This window comes from Phalangium opilio, unplaced genomic scaffold, assembly GCF_054372755.1.
Source record: "Phalangium opilio isolate 3A_F unplaced genomic scaffold, DU_Popi_V2 ptg000054l_1, whole genome shotgun sequence".
In the NCBI taxonomy this organism is placed as follows: Eukaryota; Metazoa; Arthropoda; class Arachnida; order Opiliones; family Phalangiidae; genus Phalangium; species Phalangium opilio.
This window is the reverse complement of record NW_028324173.1, coordinates 6,048,503-6,062,645: the sequence shown is the minus strand read 5'-3', so window position 1 is coordinate 6,062,645 and position 14,143 is coordinate 6,048,503. Positions and strand designations below refer to the sequence as shown.

Sequence of the window (14,143 nt, the reverse complement as noted above, 5' to 3'; positions counted from 1 at the left end):
ATAACAAAAAGAAAATAAGTTTGCTTTTTTCATATCTATTGGAATTTAAAAGAGGAAAAAGAAGTGAAAAAGCCAACGGCACGCAGTGTTCCTAAGTGGTCTCCCTCCCAAGTACTGACTGCGATCGACGCTGCTTAACTTCGGTGATCGGACGGGAACCGGTGTTGTCAGCGTGATATGGCCGTTGCTGAGAGTGCTAGTTAATAATTCGAATTTAAATTAAGTGAGACAAATTAACCTTCATCTTTTTAAAACAATAACAAAAAGAAAATTATGTTTGGTTTTTTCATATCTGGTGGAATTTAAAAGAGGAAACAAAAAGGAAAAAGCCAACGGCACGCAGTGTTCCCAAGTACTGACTGCGCTCGACGCTGCTTAACTTCGGTGATCGGAGGAGAATCGTTTTTTTCAGCGTGATATGGCCGTTGGCGAGAGTGCTAGTTAATAATTCGAATTTAAATTAAGTGAGACAAATTAACCTTCATCTTTTTAAAACAATAACAAAAAGAAAATAAGTTTGCTTTTTTCATATCTATTGGAATTTAAATGAGGAAAAAAAAGTGAAAAAGCCAACGGCACGCAGTGTTCCTAAGTGGTCTCCCTCCCAAGTACTGACTGCCCTCGACGTTGCTTAACTTCGGTGATAGGACTAGAACCGGTGTTTTCAGCGTGATATGGCCGTTGCCGAGAGTGCTAGTTAATAATTCGAATTTAAATTAAGTGAGACAAATTAACCTTCATCTTTTTAAAACAATAACAAAAAGAAAATAAGTTTGCTTTTTTCATATCTATTGGAATTTAAAAGAGGAAAAAAAAGTGAAAAAGCCAACGGCACGCAGTGTTCCTAAGTGGTCTCCCTCGCAAGTACTGACTGCGATCGACGCTGCTTAACTTCGGTGATCGGACAAGAACCGGTGTTTTCAGCGTGATATGGCCGTTGCCCAGAGTGCTATTTAATAATTTGAATTTAATTAACCTTCATCTTTATAAAACAATAACAAAAAGAAGATATGTGTGCTTTTTTCATATCTATTGGAATTTAAAAGTGGAAAAAAAGTGAAAAACCAACGGCACGCAGTGTTCCTAAGTGGTCTCCCTCCCAAGTACTGACTGCGCTCGACGCTGCTTATCTTCGTTATAGGACTAGAACCGGTGTTTTCAGCGCGATATGGCCGTTGGCGAGAGTGCTAGTTAATAATTCGAATTTAAATTAAGTGAGACAAATTAACCTTTATCTTTTTAAAACAATAACAAAAAGAAAAAATGTTTGGTTTTTTCATATCTATTGGAATTTAAAAGAGGAAAAAAAAGTGAAAAAGCCAACGGCACGCAGTGTTCCTAAGTGGTCTCCCTCGCAAGTACTGACTGCGATCGACGCTGCTTAACTTCGGTGATCGGACAAGAACCGGTGTTTTCAGCGTGATATGGCCGTTGCCCAGAGTGCTAGTTAATAATTTGAATTTAATTAACGTTCATCTTTATAAAACAATAACAAAAAGAAGATATGTTTGCTTTTTTCATATCTGGTGGAATTTAAAAGAGGAAACAAAAAGGAAAAAGCCAACGGCACGCAGTGTTCCCAAGTACTGACTGCGCTCGACGCTGCTTAACTTCGGTGATCGGAGGAGAATCGTTTTTTTCAGCGTGATATGGCCGTTGGCGAGAGTGCTAGTTAATAATTCGAATTTAAATTAAGTGAGACAAATTAACCTTCATCTTTTTAAAACAATAACAAAAAGAAAATAAGTTTGCTTTTTTCATATCTATTGGAATTTAAATGAGGAAAAAAAAGTGAAAAAGCCAACGGCACGCAGTGTTCCTAAGTGGTCTCCCTCCCAAGTACTGACTGCCCTCGACGCTGCTTAACTTCGGTGATAGGACTAGAACCGGTGTTTTCAGCGTGATATGGCCGTTGCCGAGAGTTCTAGTTAATAATTCGAATTTAAATTAAGTGAGACAAATTAACCTTCATCTTTTCATACAATAACAAAAAGAAAATAAGTTTGTTTTTTTCATATCTATTGGAATTTAAAAGAGGAAAAAAAAAGTGAAAAAGTCAACGGCACGCAGTGTTCCTAAGTGGTCTCCCTCCCAAGTACTGACTGCGCTCGACGCTGCTTAACTTCGGTGATCGGACGAGAACCGGTGTATTCAGCGTGATATGGCCGTTGCCGTGAGTGCTAATTAATAATTTGAATTCAATTAAACTTCATCTTTATAAAACACTAACAAAAAGAAGATATGTTTGCTTTTTTCATATCTGGTGGAATTTAAAAGAGGAAACAAAAAGGAAAAAGCCAACGGCACGCAGTGTTCCCAAGTACTGACTGCGCTCGACGCTGCTTAACTTCGGTGATCGGAGGAGAACCGTTTTTTTCAGCGTGATATAACCGTTGCCGAGAGTTCTAGTTAATAATTCGAATTTAAATTAAGTGAGACAAATTAACCTTCATCTTTTCAAACAATAACAAAAAGAAAATATGTTTGCTTTTTTCATATCTATTGGAATTTAAAAGTGGAAAAAAGTGAAAAACCAACGGCACGCAGTGTTCCTAAGTGGTCTCCCTCCCAAGTACTGACTGCGCTCGACGCTGCTTAACTTCGGTGATCGGACGAGAACCGGTGTTTTCAGCGTGATATGGCCGTTGCCGAGAGTTCTAGTCAATAATTCGAATTTAAATTAAGTGAGACAAATTGACCTTCATCTTTATAAAACAATAACAAAAAGAAGATATGTTTGCTTTTTTCATATCTATTGGAATTTAAAAGTGGAAAAAAGTGAAAAACCAACGGCACGCAGTGTTCCTAAGTGGTCTCCCTCCCAAGTACTGACTGCGCTCGACGCTGCTTAACTTCGGTGATCGGACGAGAACCGGTGTTTTCAGCGTGATATGGCCGTTGCCGAGAATGCTAGTTAATAATTTGAATTCAATTAAACTTCATCTTTATAAAACAATAACAAAAAGAAGATATGCTTGCTTTTTTCATATCTATTGGAATTTAAAAGAGGAAAAAAAAGTGAAAAAGTCAACGGCACGCAGTGTTCCTAAGTGGTCTCCCTCCCAAGTACTGACTGCGCTCGACGCTGCTTAACTTCGGTGACCGGACGAGAACCGGTGTTTTCAGCGTGATATGGCCGTTGCCGAGAGTGCTAGTTAATAATTCGAATTTAAATTAAGTGAGAAAATTAACCTTCATCTTTTTAAAACAATAACAAAAAGAAAATTATGTTTGGTTTTTTCATATCTGGTGGAATTTAAAAGAGGAAAAAGAAGTGAAAAAGCCAACGGCACGCAGTGTTCCTAAGTGGTCTCCCTCCCAAGTACTGACTGCGATCGACGCTGCTTAACTTCGGTGATCGGACGGGAACCGGTGTTGTCAGCGTGATATGGCCGTTGCTGAGAGTGCTAGTTAATAATTCGAATTTAAATTAAGTGAGACAAATTAACCTTCATCTTTTTAAAACAATAACAAAAAGAAAATTATGTTTGGTTTTTTCATATCTGGTGGAATTTAAAAGAGGAAACAAAAAGGAAAAAGCCAACGGCACGCAGTGTTCCCAAGTACTGACTGCGCTCGACGCTGCTTAACTTCGGTGATCGGACGAGAACCGGTGTTTTCAGCGTGATATGGCCGTTGCTGAGAGTGCTAGATAATAATTCGAATTTAAATTAAGTGAGACAAATTGACCTTCATCTTTTTAAAACAATAAAAAAAGAAAATAAGTTTGCTTTTTTCATATCTATTGGAATTTAAAAGAGGAAAACAAATGAAAAAGCCAACGGCACGCAGTGTTCCTAAGTGGTCTCCCTCCCAAGTACTGACTGCGCTCGACGCTGCTTAACTTCGTTGATTGGACGAGAACCGGTGTTTTCAGCGTGATAAGGCTGTTGCCGAGAGTGCTATTTAATAATTTGAATTTAATTAACCTTCATCTTTATAAAACAATAACAAAAAGAAGATATGTTTGCTTTTTTCATATCTATTGGAGTTTAAAAGTGGAAAAAAAATTGAAAAACCAACGGCACGCAGTGTTCCTATGTGGTCTCCCTCCCAAGTACTGACTGCGCTCGACACTGCTTAACTTCGGTGATAGGACTAGAACCGGTGTTTTCAGCGTGATATGGCCGTTGCCGAGAGTGCTAGTTAATAATTCGAATTTAAATTAAGTGAGACAAATTAACCTTCATCTTTTTAAAACAATAACAAAAAGAAAATAAGTTTGCTTTTTTCATATCTATTGGAATTTAATAGAGGAAAAAAAAGTGAAAAAGCCAACGACACGCAGTGTTCCCAAGTTGTCTGCCTCCCAAGTACTGACTGCGCTCGACGCTGCTTAACTTCGGTGATCGGACGAGAACCGGTGTTTTCAGCGTTATATGGCCGTTGCCGAGAGTGCTATTTAATAATTTGAATTTAATTAACCTTCATCTTTATAAAACAATAACAAAAAGAAGACATGTTTGCTTTTTTCATATCTATTGGAATTTAAAAGAGGAAACAAAAAGGAAAAAAGCCAACGGCACGCTGTGTTCCCAAGTACTGACTGCGCTCGACGCTGCTTAACTTCGGTGAACGGACGAGAATCGGTGTTTTCAGCGTGATATGGCCGTTGCCGAGAGTGCTAGTTAATAATTCGAATTTAAATTAAGTGACAAAATTAACCTTCATCTTTTTAAAACAATAACAAAAAGAAAATTGTGTTTGGTTTTTTCATATCTGGTGGAATTTAAAAGAAGAAACAAAAAGGAAAAAGCCAACGGCACGCAGTGTTCCCAAGTACTGACTGCGCTCGACGCTGCTTAACTTCGGTGATCGGACGAGAACCGGTGTTTTCAGCGTGATATGGCCGTTGCTGAGAGTGCTAGATAATAATTCGAATTTAAATTAAGTGAGACAAATTGACCATCTTTTTAAAACAATAACAAAAAGAAAATAAGTTTGCTTTTTTCATATCTATTGGAATTTAAAAGTGAAAAAAAAAGTGAAAAACCCAACGGCACGTAGTGTTCCTAAGTGGTCTCCCTCCCAAGTACTGACTGCGCTCGACGCTGCTCAACTTCGGTGATCGGACGAGAACCGGTGTATTCAGCATGATATGGCCGTTGCCGAGAGTGCTAATTAATAATTTGAATTCAATTAAACTTCATCTTTATAAAACACTAACAAAAAGAAGATATGTTTGCTTTTTTCATATCTGGTGGAATTTAAAAGAGGAAACAAAAAGGAAAAAGCCAACGGCACGCAGTGTTCCCAAGTACTGACTGCGCTCGACGCTGCTCAACTTCGGTGATCGGAGGAGAACCGTTTTTTTCAGCGTGATATACCCGTTGCCGAGAGTTCTAGTTAATAATTCGAATTTAAATTAAGTGAGACAAATTAACCTTCATCTTTTCAAACAATAACAAAAAGAAAATATGTTTGCTTTTTTCATATCTATTGGAATTTAAAAGTGGAAGAAAGTGAAAAACCAACGGCACGCAGTGTTCCTAAGTGGTCTCCCTCCCAAGTACTGACTGCGCTCGACGCTGCTTAACTTCGGTGATCGGTCGAGAACCGGTGTATTCAGCATGATATGGCCGTTGCCGAGAGTGCTAGTTAATAATTTGAATTCAATTAAACTTCATCTTTATAAAACAATAACAAAAAGAAGATATGTTTGCTTTTTTCATATCTGGTGGAATTTAAAAGAGGAAACAAAAAGGAAAAAGCCAACGGCACGCAGTGTTCCCAAGTACTGACTGCGCTCGACGCTGCTTAACTTCGGTGATCGGAGGAGAACCGTTTTTTTCAGCGTGATATGGCCGTTGCCGAGAGTTCTAGTTAATAATTCGAATTTAAATTAAGTGAGACAAATTAACCTTCATCTTTTCAAAGAATAACAAAAAGAAAATAAGTTTGCTTTTTTCATATCTATTGGAATTTAAAAGAGGAAAAAAAAAGTGAAAAAGTCAACGGCACGCAGTGTTCCTAAGTGGTCTCCCTCCCAAGTACTGACTGCGCTCGACGCTGCTTAACTTCGGTGATCGGACGAGAACCGGTGTTTTCAGCGTGATATGGCCGTTGCCGAGAGTGGTAGTTAATAATTCGAATTTAAATTAAGTGAGAAAATTAACCTTCATCTTTTTAAAACAATAACAAAAAGAAAATTATGTTTGGTTTTTTCATATCTGGTGGAATTTAAAAGAGGAAACAAAAAGGAAAAAGCCAACGGCACGCAGTGTTCCCAAGTACTGACTGCGCTCGACGCTGCTTAACTTCGGTGAACGGACGAGAACCGGTGTTTTCAGCGTGATATGGCCGTTGCCGAGAGTTTTAGTTAATAATTCGAATTTAAATTAAGTGAGAAAATTAACCTTCATCTTTTTAAAACAATAACAAAAAGAAAATTATGTTTGGTTTTTTCATATCTGGTGGAATTTAAAAGAGGAAACAAAAAGGAAAAAGCCAACGGCACGCAGTGTTCCCAAGTACTGACTGCGCTCGACGCTGCTTAACTTCGGTGATCGGACGAGAACCGGTGTTTTCAGCGTGATATGGCCGTTGCTGAGAGTGCTAGATAATAATTCGAATTTAAATTAAGTGAGACAAATTGACCATCTTTTTAAAACAATAACAAAAAGAAAATAAGTTTGCTTTTTTCATATCTATTGGAATTTTAAAGTGAAAAAAAAGTGAAAAACCCAACGGCACGTAGTGTTCCTAAGTGGTCTCCCTCCCAAGTACTGACTGCGCTCGACGCTGCTCAACTTCGGTGATCGGACGAGAACCGGTGTATTCAGCATGATATGGCCGTTGCCGAGAGTGCTAATTAATAATTTGAATTCAATTAAACTTCATCTTTATAAAACACTAACAAAAAGAAGATATGTTTGCTTTTTTCATATCTGGTGGAATTTAAAAGAGGAAACAAAAAGGAAAAAGCCAACGGCACGCAGTGTTTCCAAGTACTGACTGCGCTGCTTAACTTCGGTGATCGGAGGAGAACCGTTTTTTTCAGCGTGATATGGCCGTTGCCGAGAGTTCTAGTTAATAATTCGAATTTAAATTAAGTGAGACAAATTGACCTTCATCTTTATAAAACAATAACAAAAAGAAGATATGTTTGCTTTTTTCATATCTATTGGAATTTAAAAGTGGAAAAAAGTGAAAAACCAACGGCACGCAGTGTTCCTAAGTGGTCTCCCTCCCAAGTACTGACTGCGCTCGACGCTGCTTAACTTCGGTGATCGGACGAGAACCGGTGTTTTCAGCGTGATATGGCCGTTGCTGAGAGTGCTAGATAATAATTCGAATTTAAATTAAGTGAGACAAATTGACCATCTTTTTAAAACAATAACAAAAAGAAAATAAGTTTGCTTTTTTCATATCTATTGGAATTTAAAAGAGGAAAAAAAAAGTGAAAAAGCCAACGGCACGCAGTATTCCTAAGTGGTCTCCCTCCCAAGTACTGACTGCGCTCGACGCTGCTCAACTTCGGTGATCGGACGAGAACCGGTGTATTCAGCATGATATGGCCGTTGCCGAGAGTGCTAGTTAATAATTTGAATTCAATTAAACTTCATCTTTATAAAACAATAACAAAAAGAAGATATGTTTGCTTTTTTCATATCTGGTGGAATTTAAAAGAGGAAACAAAAAGGAAAAAGCCAACGGCACGCAGTGTTCCCAAGTACTGACTGCGCTGCTTAACTTCGGTGATCGGAGGAGAACCGTTTTTTTCAGCTGGATATGGCCGTTGCCGAGAGTTCTAGTTAATAATTCGAATTTAAATTAAGTGAGACAAATTGACCTTCATCTTTATAAAACAATAACAAAAAGAAGATGTGTTTGCTTTTTTCATATCTATTGGAATTTAAAAGTGGAAAAAAGTGAAAAACCAACGGCACGCAGTGTTCCTAAGTGGTCTCCCTCCCAAGTACTGACTGCGCTCGACGCTGCTTAACTTCGGTGACCGGACGAGAACCGGTGTTTTCAGCGTGATATGGCCGTTGCCGAGAGTGCTAGTTAATAATTCGAATTTAAATTAAGTGAGAAAATTAACCTTCATCTTTTTAAAACAATAACAAAAAGAAAATTATGTTTGGTTTTTTCATATCTGGTGGAATTTAAAAGAGGAAAAAGAAGTGAAAAAGCCAACGGCACGCAGTGTTCCTAAGTGGTCTCCCTCCCAAGTACTGACTGCGATCGACGCTGCTTAACTTCGGTGATCGGACGGGAACCGGTGTTGTCAGCGTGATATGGCCGTTGCTGAGAGTGCTAGTTAATAATTCGAATTTAAATTAAGTGAGACAAATTAACCTTCATCTTTTTAAAACAATAACAAAAAGAAAATTATGTTTGGTTTTTTCATATCTGGTGGAATTTAAAAGAGGAAACAAAAAGGAAAAAGCCAACGGCACGCAGTGTTCCCAAGTACTGACTGCGCTCGACGCTGCTTAACTTCGGTGATCGGACGAGAACCGGTGTTTTCAGCGTGATATGGCCGTTGCTGAGAGTGCTAGATAATAATTCGAATTTAAATTAAGTGAGACAAATTGACCTTAATCTTTTTAAAACAATAAAAAAAGAAAATAAGTTTGCTTTTTTTCATATCTATTGGAATTTAAAAGAGGAAAACAAATGAAAAAGCCAACGGCACGCAGTGTTCCTAAGTGGTCTCCCTCCCAAGTACTGACTGCGCTCGACGCTGCTTAACTTCGTTGATTGGACGAGAACCGGTGTTTTCAGCGTGATATGGCTGTTGCCGAGAGTGCTATTTAATAATTTGAATTTAATTAACCTTCATCTTTATAAAACAATAACAAAAAGAAGATATGTTTGCTTTTTTCATATCTATTGGAGTTTAAAAGTGGAAAAAAAATTGAAAAACCAACGGCACGCAGTGTTCCTATGTGGTCTCCCTCCCAAGTACTGACTGCGCTCGACACTGCTTAACTTCGGTGATAGGACTAGAACCGGTGTTTTCAGCGTGATATGGCCGTTGCCGAGAGTGCTAGTTAATAATTCGAATTTAAATTAAGTGAGACAAATTAACCATCTTTTTAAAACAATAACAAAAAGAAAATAAGTTTGCTTTTTTCATATCTATTGGAATTTAATAGAGGAAAAAAAAGTGAAAAAGCCAACGACACGCAGTGTTCCCAAGTTGTCTGCCTCCCAAGTACTGACTGCGCTCGACGCTGCTTAACTTCGGTGATCGGACGAGAACCGGTGTTTTCAGCGTTATATGGCCGTTGCCGAGAGTGCTATTTAATAATTTGAATTTAATTAACCTTCATCTTTATAAAACAATAACAAAAAGAAGACATGTTTGCTTTTTTCATATCTATTGGAATTTAAAAGAGGAAACAAAAAGGAAAAAAGCCAACGGCACGCTGTGTTCCCAAGTACTGACTGCGCTCGACGCTGCTTAACTTCGGTGAACGGACGAGAATCGGTGTTTTCAGCGTGATATGGCCGTTGCCGAGAGTGCTAGTTAATAATTCGAATTTAAATTAAGTGAGAAAATTAACCTTCATCTTTTTAAAACAATAACAAAAAGAAAATTATGTTTGGTTTTTTCATATCTGGTGGAATTTAAAAGAGGAAAAAGAAGTGAAAAAGCCAACGGCACGCAGTGTTCCTAAGTGGTCTCCCTCCCAAGTACTGACTGCGATCGACGCTGCTTAACTTCGGTGATCGGACGGGAACCGGTGTTGTCAGCGTGATATGGCCGTTGCTGAGAGTGCTAGTTAATAATTCGAATTTAAATTAAGTGAGACAAATTAACCTTCATCTTTTTAAAACAATAACAAAAAGAAAATTATGTTTGGTTTTTTCATATCTGGTGGAATTTAAAAGAGGAAACAAAAAGGAAAAAGCCAACGGCACGCAGTGTTCCCAAGTACTGACTGCGCTCGACGCTGCTTAACTTCGGTGATCGGACGAGAACCGGTGTTTTCAGCGTGATATGGCCGTTGCTGAGAGTGCTAGATAATAATTCGAATTTAAATTAAGTGAGACAAATTGACCTTAATCTTTTTAAAACAATAAAAAAAGAAAATAAGTTTGCTTTTTTCATATCTATTGGAATTTAAAAGAGGAAAACAAATGAAAAAGCCAACGGCACGCAGTGTTCCTAAGTGGTCTCCCTCCCAAGTACTGACTGCGCTCGACGCTGCTTAACTTCGTTGATTGGACGAGAACCGGTGTTTTCAGCGTGATATGGCTGTTGCCGAGAGTGCTATTTAATAATTTGAATTTAATTAACCTTCATCTTTATAAAACAATAACAAAAAGAAGATATGTTTGCTTTTTTCATATCTATTGGAGTTTAAAAGTGGAAAAAAAATTGAAAAACCAACGGCACGCACTGTTCCTATGTGGTCTCCCTCCCAAGTACTGACTGCGCTCGACACTGCTTAACTTCGGTGATAGGACTAGAACCGGTGTTTTCAGCGTGATATGGCCGTTGCCGAGAGTGCTAGTTAATAATTCGAATTTAAATTAAGTGAGACAAATTAACCATCTTTTTAAAACAATAACAAAAAGAAAATAAGTTTGCTTTTTTCATATCTATTGGAATTTAATAGAGGAAAAAAAAGTGAAAAAGCCAACGACACGCAGTGTTCCCAAGTTGTCTGCCTCCCAAGTACTGACTGCGCTCGACGCTGCTTAACTTCGGTGATCGGACGAGAACCGGTGTTTTCAGCGTTATATGGCCGTTGCCGAGAGTGCTATTTAATAATTTGAATTTAATTAACCTTCATCTTTATAAAACAATAACAAAAAGAAGACATGTTTGCTTTTTTCATATCTATTGGAATTTAAAAGAGGAAACAAAAAGGAAAAAAGCCAACGGCACGCTGTGTTCCCAAGTACTGACTGCGCTCGACGCTGCTTAACTTCGGTGAACGGACGAGAATCGGTGTTTTCAGCGTGATATGGCCGTTGCCGAGAGTGCTAGTTAATAATTCGAATTTAAATTAAGTGACAAAATTAACCTTCATCTTTTTAAAACAATAACAAAAAGAAAATTGTGTTTGGTTTTTTCATATCTGGTGGAATTTAAAAGAAGAAACAAAAAGGAAAAAGCCAACGGCACGCAGTGTTCCCAAGTACTGACTGCGCTCGACGCTGCTTAACTTCGGTGATCGGACGAGAACCGGTGTTTTCAGCGTGATATGGCCGTTGCTGAGAGTGCTAGATAATAATTCGAATTTAAATTAAGTGAGACAAATTGACCATCTTTTTAAAACAATAACAAAAAGAAAATAAGTTTGCTTTTTTCATATCTATTGGAATTTAAAAGTGAAAAAAAAAGTGAAAAACCCAACGGCACGTAGTGTTCCTAAGTGGTCTCCCTCCCAAGTACTGACTGCGCTCGACGCTGCTCAACTTCGGTGATCGGACGAGAACCGGTGTATTCAGCATGATATGGCCGTTGCCGAGAGTGCTAATTAATAATTTGAATTCAATTAAACTTCATCTTTATAAAACACTAACAAAAAGAAGATATGTTTGCTTTTTTCATATCTGGTGGAATTTAAAAGAGGAAACAAAAAGGAAAAAGCCAACGGCACGCAGTGTTCCCAAGTACTGACTGCGCTCGACGCTGCTCAACTTCGGTGATCGGAGGAGAACCGTTTTTTTCAGCGTGATATACCCGTTGCCGAGAGTTCTAGTTAATAATTCGAATTTAAATTAAGTGAGACAAATTAACCTTCATCTTTTCAAACAATAACAAAAAGAAAATATGTTTGCTTTTTTCATATCTATTGGAATTTAAAAGTGGAAGAAAGTGAAAAACCAACGGCACGCAGTGTTCCTAAGTGGTCTCCCTCCCAAGTACTGACTGCGCTCGACGCTGCTTAACTTCGGTGATCGGTCGAGAACCGGTGTATTCAGCATGATATGGCCGTTGCCGAGAGTGCTAGTTAATAATTTGAATTCAATTAAACTTCATCTTTATAAAACAATAACAAAAAGAAGATATGTTTGCTTTTTTCATATCTGGTGGAATTTAAAAGAGGAAACAAAAAGGAAAAAGCCAACGGCACGCAGTGTTCCCAAGTACTGACTGCGCTCGACGCTGCTTAACTTCGGTGATCGGAGGAGAACCGTTTTTTTCAGCGTGATATGGCCGTTGCCGAGAGTTCTAGTTAATAATTCGAATTTAAATTAAGTGAGACAAATTAACCTTCATCTTTTCAAAGAATAACAAAAAGAAAATAAGTTTGCTTTTTTCATATCTATTGGAATTTAAAAGAGGAAAAAAAAAGTGAAAAAGTCAACGGCACGCAGTGTTCCTAAGTGGTCTCCCTCCCAAGTACTGACTGCGCTCGACGCTGCTTAACTTCGGTGATCGGACGAGAACCGGTGTTTTCAGCGTGATATGGCCGTTGCCGAGAGTGGTAGTTAATAATTCGAATTTAAATTAAGTGAGAAAATTAACCTTCATCTTTTTAAAACAATAACAAAAAGAAAATTATGTTTGGTTTTTTCATATCTGGTGGAATTTAAAAGAGGAAACAAAAAGGAAAAAGCCAACGGCACGCAGTGTTCCCAAGTACTGACTGCGCTCGACGCTGCTTAACTTCGGTGAACGGACGAGAACCGGTGTTTTCAGCGTGATATGGCCGTTGCCGAGAGTTTTAGTTAATAATTCGAATTTAAATTAAGTGAGAAAATTAACCTTCATCTTTTTAAAACAATAACAAAAAGAAAATTATGTTTGGTTTTTTCATATCTGGTGGAATTTAAAAGAGGAAACAAAAAGGAAAAAGCCAACGGCACGCAGTGTTCCCAAGTACTGACTGCGCTCGACGCTGCTTAACTTCGGTGATCGGACGAGAACCGGTGTTTTCAGCGTGATATGGCCGTTGCTGAGAGTGCTAGATAATAATTCGAATTTAAATTAAGTGAGACAAATTGACCATCTTTTTAAAACAATAACAAAAAGAAAATAAGTTTGCTTTTTTCATATCTATTGGAATTTTAAAGTGAAAAAAAGTGAAAAACCCAACGGCACGTAGTGTTCCTAAGTGGTCTCCCTCCCAAGTACTGACTGCGCTCGACGCTGCTCAACTTCGGTGATCGGACGAGAACCGGTGTATTCAGCATGATATGGCCGTTGCCGAGAGTGCTAATTAATAATTTGAATTCAATTAAACTTCATCTTTATAAAACACTAACAAAAAGAAGATATGTTTGCTTTTTTCATATCTGGTGGAATTTAAAAGAGGAAACAAAAAGGAAAAAGCCAACGGCACGCAGTGTTTCCAAGTACTGACTGCGCTGCTTAACTTCGGTGATCGGAGGAGAACCGTTTTTTTCAGCGTGATATGGCCGTTGCCGAGAGTTCTAGTTAATAATTCGAATTTAAATTAAGTGAGACAAATTGACCTTCATCTTTATAAAACAATAACAAAAAGAAGATATGTTTGCTTTTTTCATATCTATTGGAATTTAAAAGTGGAAAAAAGTGAAAAACCAACGGCACGCAGTGTTCCTAAGTGGTCTCCCTCCCAAGTACTGACTGCGCTCGACGCTGCTTAACTTCGGTGATCGGACGAGAACCGGTGTTTTCAGCGTGATATGGCCGTTGCTGAGAGTGCTAGATAATAATTCGAATTTAAATTAAGTGAGACAAATTGACCATCTTTTTAAAACAATAACAAAAAGAAAATAAGTTTGCTTTTTTCATATCTATTGGAATTTAAAAGAGGAAAAAAAAAGTGAAAAAGCCAACGGCACGCAGTATTCCTAAGTGGTCTCCCTCCCAAGTACTGACTGCGCTCGACGCTGCTCAACTTCGGTGATCGGACGAGAACCGGTGTATTCAGCATGATATGGCCGTTGCCGAGAGTGCTAGTTAATAATTTGAATTCAATTAAACTTCATCTTTATAAAACAATAACAAAAAGAAGATATGTTTGCTTTTTTCATATCTGGTGGAATTTAAAAGAGGAAACAAAAAGGAAAAAGCCAACGGCACGCAGTGTTCCCAAGTACTGACTGCGCTGCTTAACTTCGGTGATCGGAGGAGAACCGTTTTTTTCAGCTGGATATGGCCGTTGCCGAGAGTTCTAGTTAATAATTCGAATTTAAATTAAGTGAGACAAATTGACCTTCATCTTTATAAAACAATAACAAAAAGAAG

The 14,143-nt window shown here is 38.2% G+C and overlaps 9 non-coding genes and 37 pseudogenes across 9 annotated transcripts; all 46 read right to left on the bottom strand.

The window, feature by feature from the left end:
• Nucleotides 1–70: 70 nt before the first annotated feature.
• LOC149672154 (5S ribosomal RNA) lies at nt 71–189 on the bottom strand (annotated as a pseudogene).
• Nucleotides 190–567: 378 nt separating this feature from the next.
• Nucleotides 568–686, bottom strand: LOC149672153 (5S ribosomal RNA; annotated as a pseudogene).
• Nucleotides 687–823: 137 nt separating this feature from the next.
• On the bottom strand, nt 824–942 carry LOC149672152 (5S ribosomal RNA; annotated as a pseudogene).
• A 120-nt stretch (nt 943–1,062) lies between these two features.
• Nucleotides 1,063–1,180, bottom strand: LOC149672151 (5S ribosomal RNA; annotated as a pseudogene).
• A 137-nt stretch (nt 1,181–1,317) lies between these two features.
• Nucleotides 1,318–1,436, bottom strand: LOC149672150 (5S ribosomal RNA; annotated as a pseudogene).
• Nucleotides 1,437–1,798: 362 nt separating this feature from the next.
• LOC149672149 (5S ribosomal RNA) lies at nt 1,799–1,917 on the bottom strand (annotated as a pseudogene).
• Nucleotides 1,918–2,054: 137 nt separating this feature from the next.
• On the bottom strand, nt 2,055–2,173 carry LOC149672148 (5S ribosomal RNA). The gene has a single exon (XR_016367460.1). It is a non-coding gene; the product is annotated as a 5S ribosomal RNA (ribosomal RNA).
• A 358-nt stretch (nt 2,174–2,531) lies between these two features.
• On the bottom strand, nt 2,532–2,650 carry LOC149672147 (5S ribosomal RNA). Its single transcript, XR_016367539.1, has one exon. It is a non-coding gene; the product is annotated as a 5S ribosomal RNA (ribosomal RNA).
• A 134-nt stretch (nt 2,651–2,784) lies between these two features.
• Nucleotides 2,785–2,903, bottom strand: LOC149672146 (5S ribosomal RNA). The gene has a single exon (XR_016367538.1). It is a non-coding gene; the product is annotated as a 5S ribosomal RNA (ribosomal RNA).
• A 122-nt stretch (nt 2,904–3,025) lies between these two features.
• On the bottom strand, nt 3,026–3,144 carry LOC149672145 (5S ribosomal RNA). The gene has a single exon (XR_016367567.1). It is a non-coding gene; the product is annotated as a 5S ribosomal RNA (ribosomal RNA).
• Nucleotides 3,145–3,281: 137 nt separating this feature from the next.
• On the bottom strand, nt 3,282–3,400 carry LOC149672144 (5S ribosomal RNA; annotated as a pseudogene).
• A 138-nt stretch (nt 3,401–3,538) lies between these two features.
• On the bottom strand, nt 3,539–3,641 carry LOC149672143 (5S ribosomal RNA; annotated as a pseudogene).
• Nucleotides 3,642–3,776: 135 nt separating this feature from the next.
• Nucleotides 3,777–3,895, bottom strand: LOC149672142 (5S ribosomal RNA; annotated as a pseudogene).
• Nucleotides 3,896–4,016: 121 nt separating this feature from the next.
• LOC149672141 (5S ribosomal RNA) lies at nt 4,017–4,135 on the bottom strand (annotated as a pseudogene).
• A 137-nt stretch (nt 4,136–4,272) lies between these two features.
• Nucleotides 4,273–4,391, bottom strand: LOC149672140 (5S ribosomal RNA; annotated as a pseudogene).
• A 363-nt stretch (nt 4,392–4,754) lies between these two features.
• LOC149672139 (5S ribosomal RNA) lies at nt 4,755–4,857 on the bottom strand (annotated as a pseudogene).
• A 134-nt stretch (nt 4,858–4,991) lies between these two features.
• LOC149672138 (5S ribosomal RNA) lies at nt 4,992–5,110 on the bottom strand (annotated as a pseudogene).
• Nucleotides 5,111–5,468: 358 nt separating this feature from the next.
• LOC149672137 (5S ribosomal RNA) lies at nt 5,469–5,587 on the bottom strand (annotated as a pseudogene).
• Nucleotides 5,588–5,709: 122 nt separating this feature from the next.
• On the bottom strand, nt 5,710–5,812 carry LOC149672136 (5S ribosomal RNA; annotated as a pseudogene).
• A 137-nt stretch (nt 5,813–5,949) lies between these two features.
• On the bottom strand, nt 5,950–6,068 carry LOC149672135 (5S ribosomal RNA). Its single transcript, XR_016367501.1, has one exon. It is a non-coding gene; the product is annotated as a 5S ribosomal RNA (ribosomal RNA).
• A 137-nt stretch (nt 6,069–6,205) lies between these two features.
• On the bottom strand, nt 6,206–6,308 carry LOC149672134 (5S ribosomal RNA; annotated as a pseudogene).
• Nucleotides 6,309–6,445: 137 nt separating this feature from the next.
• On the bottom strand, nt 6,446–6,548 carry LOC149672133 (5S ribosomal RNA; annotated as a pseudogene).
• Nucleotides 6,549–6,681: 133 nt separating this feature from the next.
• On the bottom strand, nt 6,682–6,800 carry LOC149672132 (5S ribosomal RNA; annotated as a pseudogene).
• A 352-nt stretch (nt 6,801–7,152) lies between these two features.
• On the bottom strand, nt 7,153–7,271 carry LOC149672131 (5S ribosomal RNA). The gene has a single exon (XR_016367442.1). It is a non-coding gene; the product is annotated as a 5S ribosomal RNA (ribosomal RNA).
• Nucleotides 7,272–7,406: 135 nt separating this feature from the next.
• Nucleotides 7,407–7,525, bottom strand: LOC149672130 (5S ribosomal RNA; annotated as a pseudogene).
• Nucleotides 7,526–7,877: 352 nt separating this feature from the next.
• Nucleotides 7,878–7,996, bottom strand: LOC149672129 (5S ribosomal RNA). Its single transcript, XR_016367749.1, has one exon. It is a non-coding gene; the product is annotated as a 5S ribosomal RNA (ribosomal RNA).
• A 137-nt stretch (nt 7,997–8,133) lies between these two features.
• LOC149672128 (5S ribosomal RNA) lies at nt 8,134–8,252 on the bottom strand (annotated as a pseudogene).
• A 138-nt stretch (nt 8,253–8,390) lies between these two features.
• LOC149672127 (5S ribosomal RNA) lies at nt 8,391–8,493 on the bottom strand (annotated as a pseudogene).
• Nucleotides 8,494–8,629: 136 nt separating this feature from the next.
• LOC149672126 (5S ribosomal RNA) lies at nt 8,630–8,748 on the bottom strand (annotated as a pseudogene).
• Nucleotides 8,749–8,869: 121 nt separating this feature from the next.
• Nucleotides 8,870–8,988, bottom strand: LOC149672125 (5S ribosomal RNA; annotated as a pseudogene).
• A 134-nt stretch (nt 8,989–9,122) lies between these two features.
• On the bottom strand, nt 9,123–9,241 carry LOC149672124 (5S ribosomal RNA; annotated as a pseudogene).
• Nucleotides 9,242–9,604: 363 nt separating this feature from the next.
• Nucleotides 9,605–9,723, bottom strand: LOC149672123 (5S ribosomal RNA; annotated as a pseudogene).
• Nucleotides 9,724–9,861: 138 nt separating this feature from the next.
• LOC149672122 (5S ribosomal RNA) lies at nt 9,862–9,964 on the bottom strand (annotated as a pseudogene).
• A 135-nt stretch (nt 9,965–10,099) lies between these two features.
• LOC149672121 (5S ribosomal RNA) lies at nt 10,100–10,218 on the bottom strand (annotated as a pseudogene).
• A 121-nt stretch (nt 10,219–10,339) lies between these two features.
• LOC149672120 (5S ribosomal RNA) lies at nt 10,340–10,458 on the bottom strand (annotated as a pseudogene).
• Nucleotides 10,459–10,592: 134 nt separating this feature from the next.
• On the bottom strand, nt 10,593–10,711 carry LOC149672119 (5S ribosomal RNA; annotated as a pseudogene).
• Nucleotides 10,712–11,074: 363 nt separating this feature from the next.
• On the bottom strand, nt 11,075–11,177 carry LOC149672118 (5S ribosomal RNA; annotated as a pseudogene).
• A 134-nt stretch (nt 11,178–11,311) lies between these two features.
• Nucleotides 11,312–11,430, bottom strand: LOC149672117 (5S ribosomal RNA; annotated as a pseudogene).
• Nucleotides 11,431–11,788: 358 nt separating this feature from the next.
• LOC149672116 (5S ribosomal RNA) lies at nt 11,789–11,907 on the bottom strand (annotated as a pseudogene).
• A 122-nt stretch (nt 11,908–12,029) lies between these two features.
• Nucleotides 12,030–12,132, bottom strand: LOC149672115 (5S ribosomal RNA; annotated as a pseudogene).
• A 137-nt stretch (nt 12,133–12,269) lies between these two features.
• Nucleotides 12,270–12,388, bottom strand: LOC149672114 (5S ribosomal RNA). The gene has a single exon (XR_016367490.1). It is a non-coding gene; the product is annotated as a 5S ribosomal RNA (ribosomal RNA).
• A 137-nt stretch (nt 12,389–12,525) lies between these two features.
• Nucleotides 12,526–12,628, bottom strand: LOC149672113 (5S ribosomal RNA; annotated as a pseudogene).
• Nucleotides 12,629–12,765: 137 nt separating this feature from the next.
• LOC149672112 (5S ribosomal RNA) lies at nt 12,766–12,868 on the bottom strand (annotated as a pseudogene).
• A 132-nt stretch (nt 12,869–13,000) lies between these two features.
• Nucleotides 13,001–13,119, bottom strand: LOC149672111 (5S ribosomal RNA; annotated as a pseudogene).
• A 352-nt stretch (nt 13,120–13,471) lies between these two features.
• Nucleotides 13,472–13,590, bottom strand: LOC149672110 (5S ribosomal RNA). The gene has a single exon (XR_016367439.1). It is a non-coding gene; the product is annotated as a 5S ribosomal RNA (ribosomal RNA).
• A 135-nt stretch (nt 13,591–13,725) lies between these two features.
• Nucleotides 13,726–13,844, bottom strand: LOC149672109 (5S ribosomal RNA; annotated as a pseudogene).
• Nucleotides 13,845–14,143: the final 299 nt, after the last annotated feature.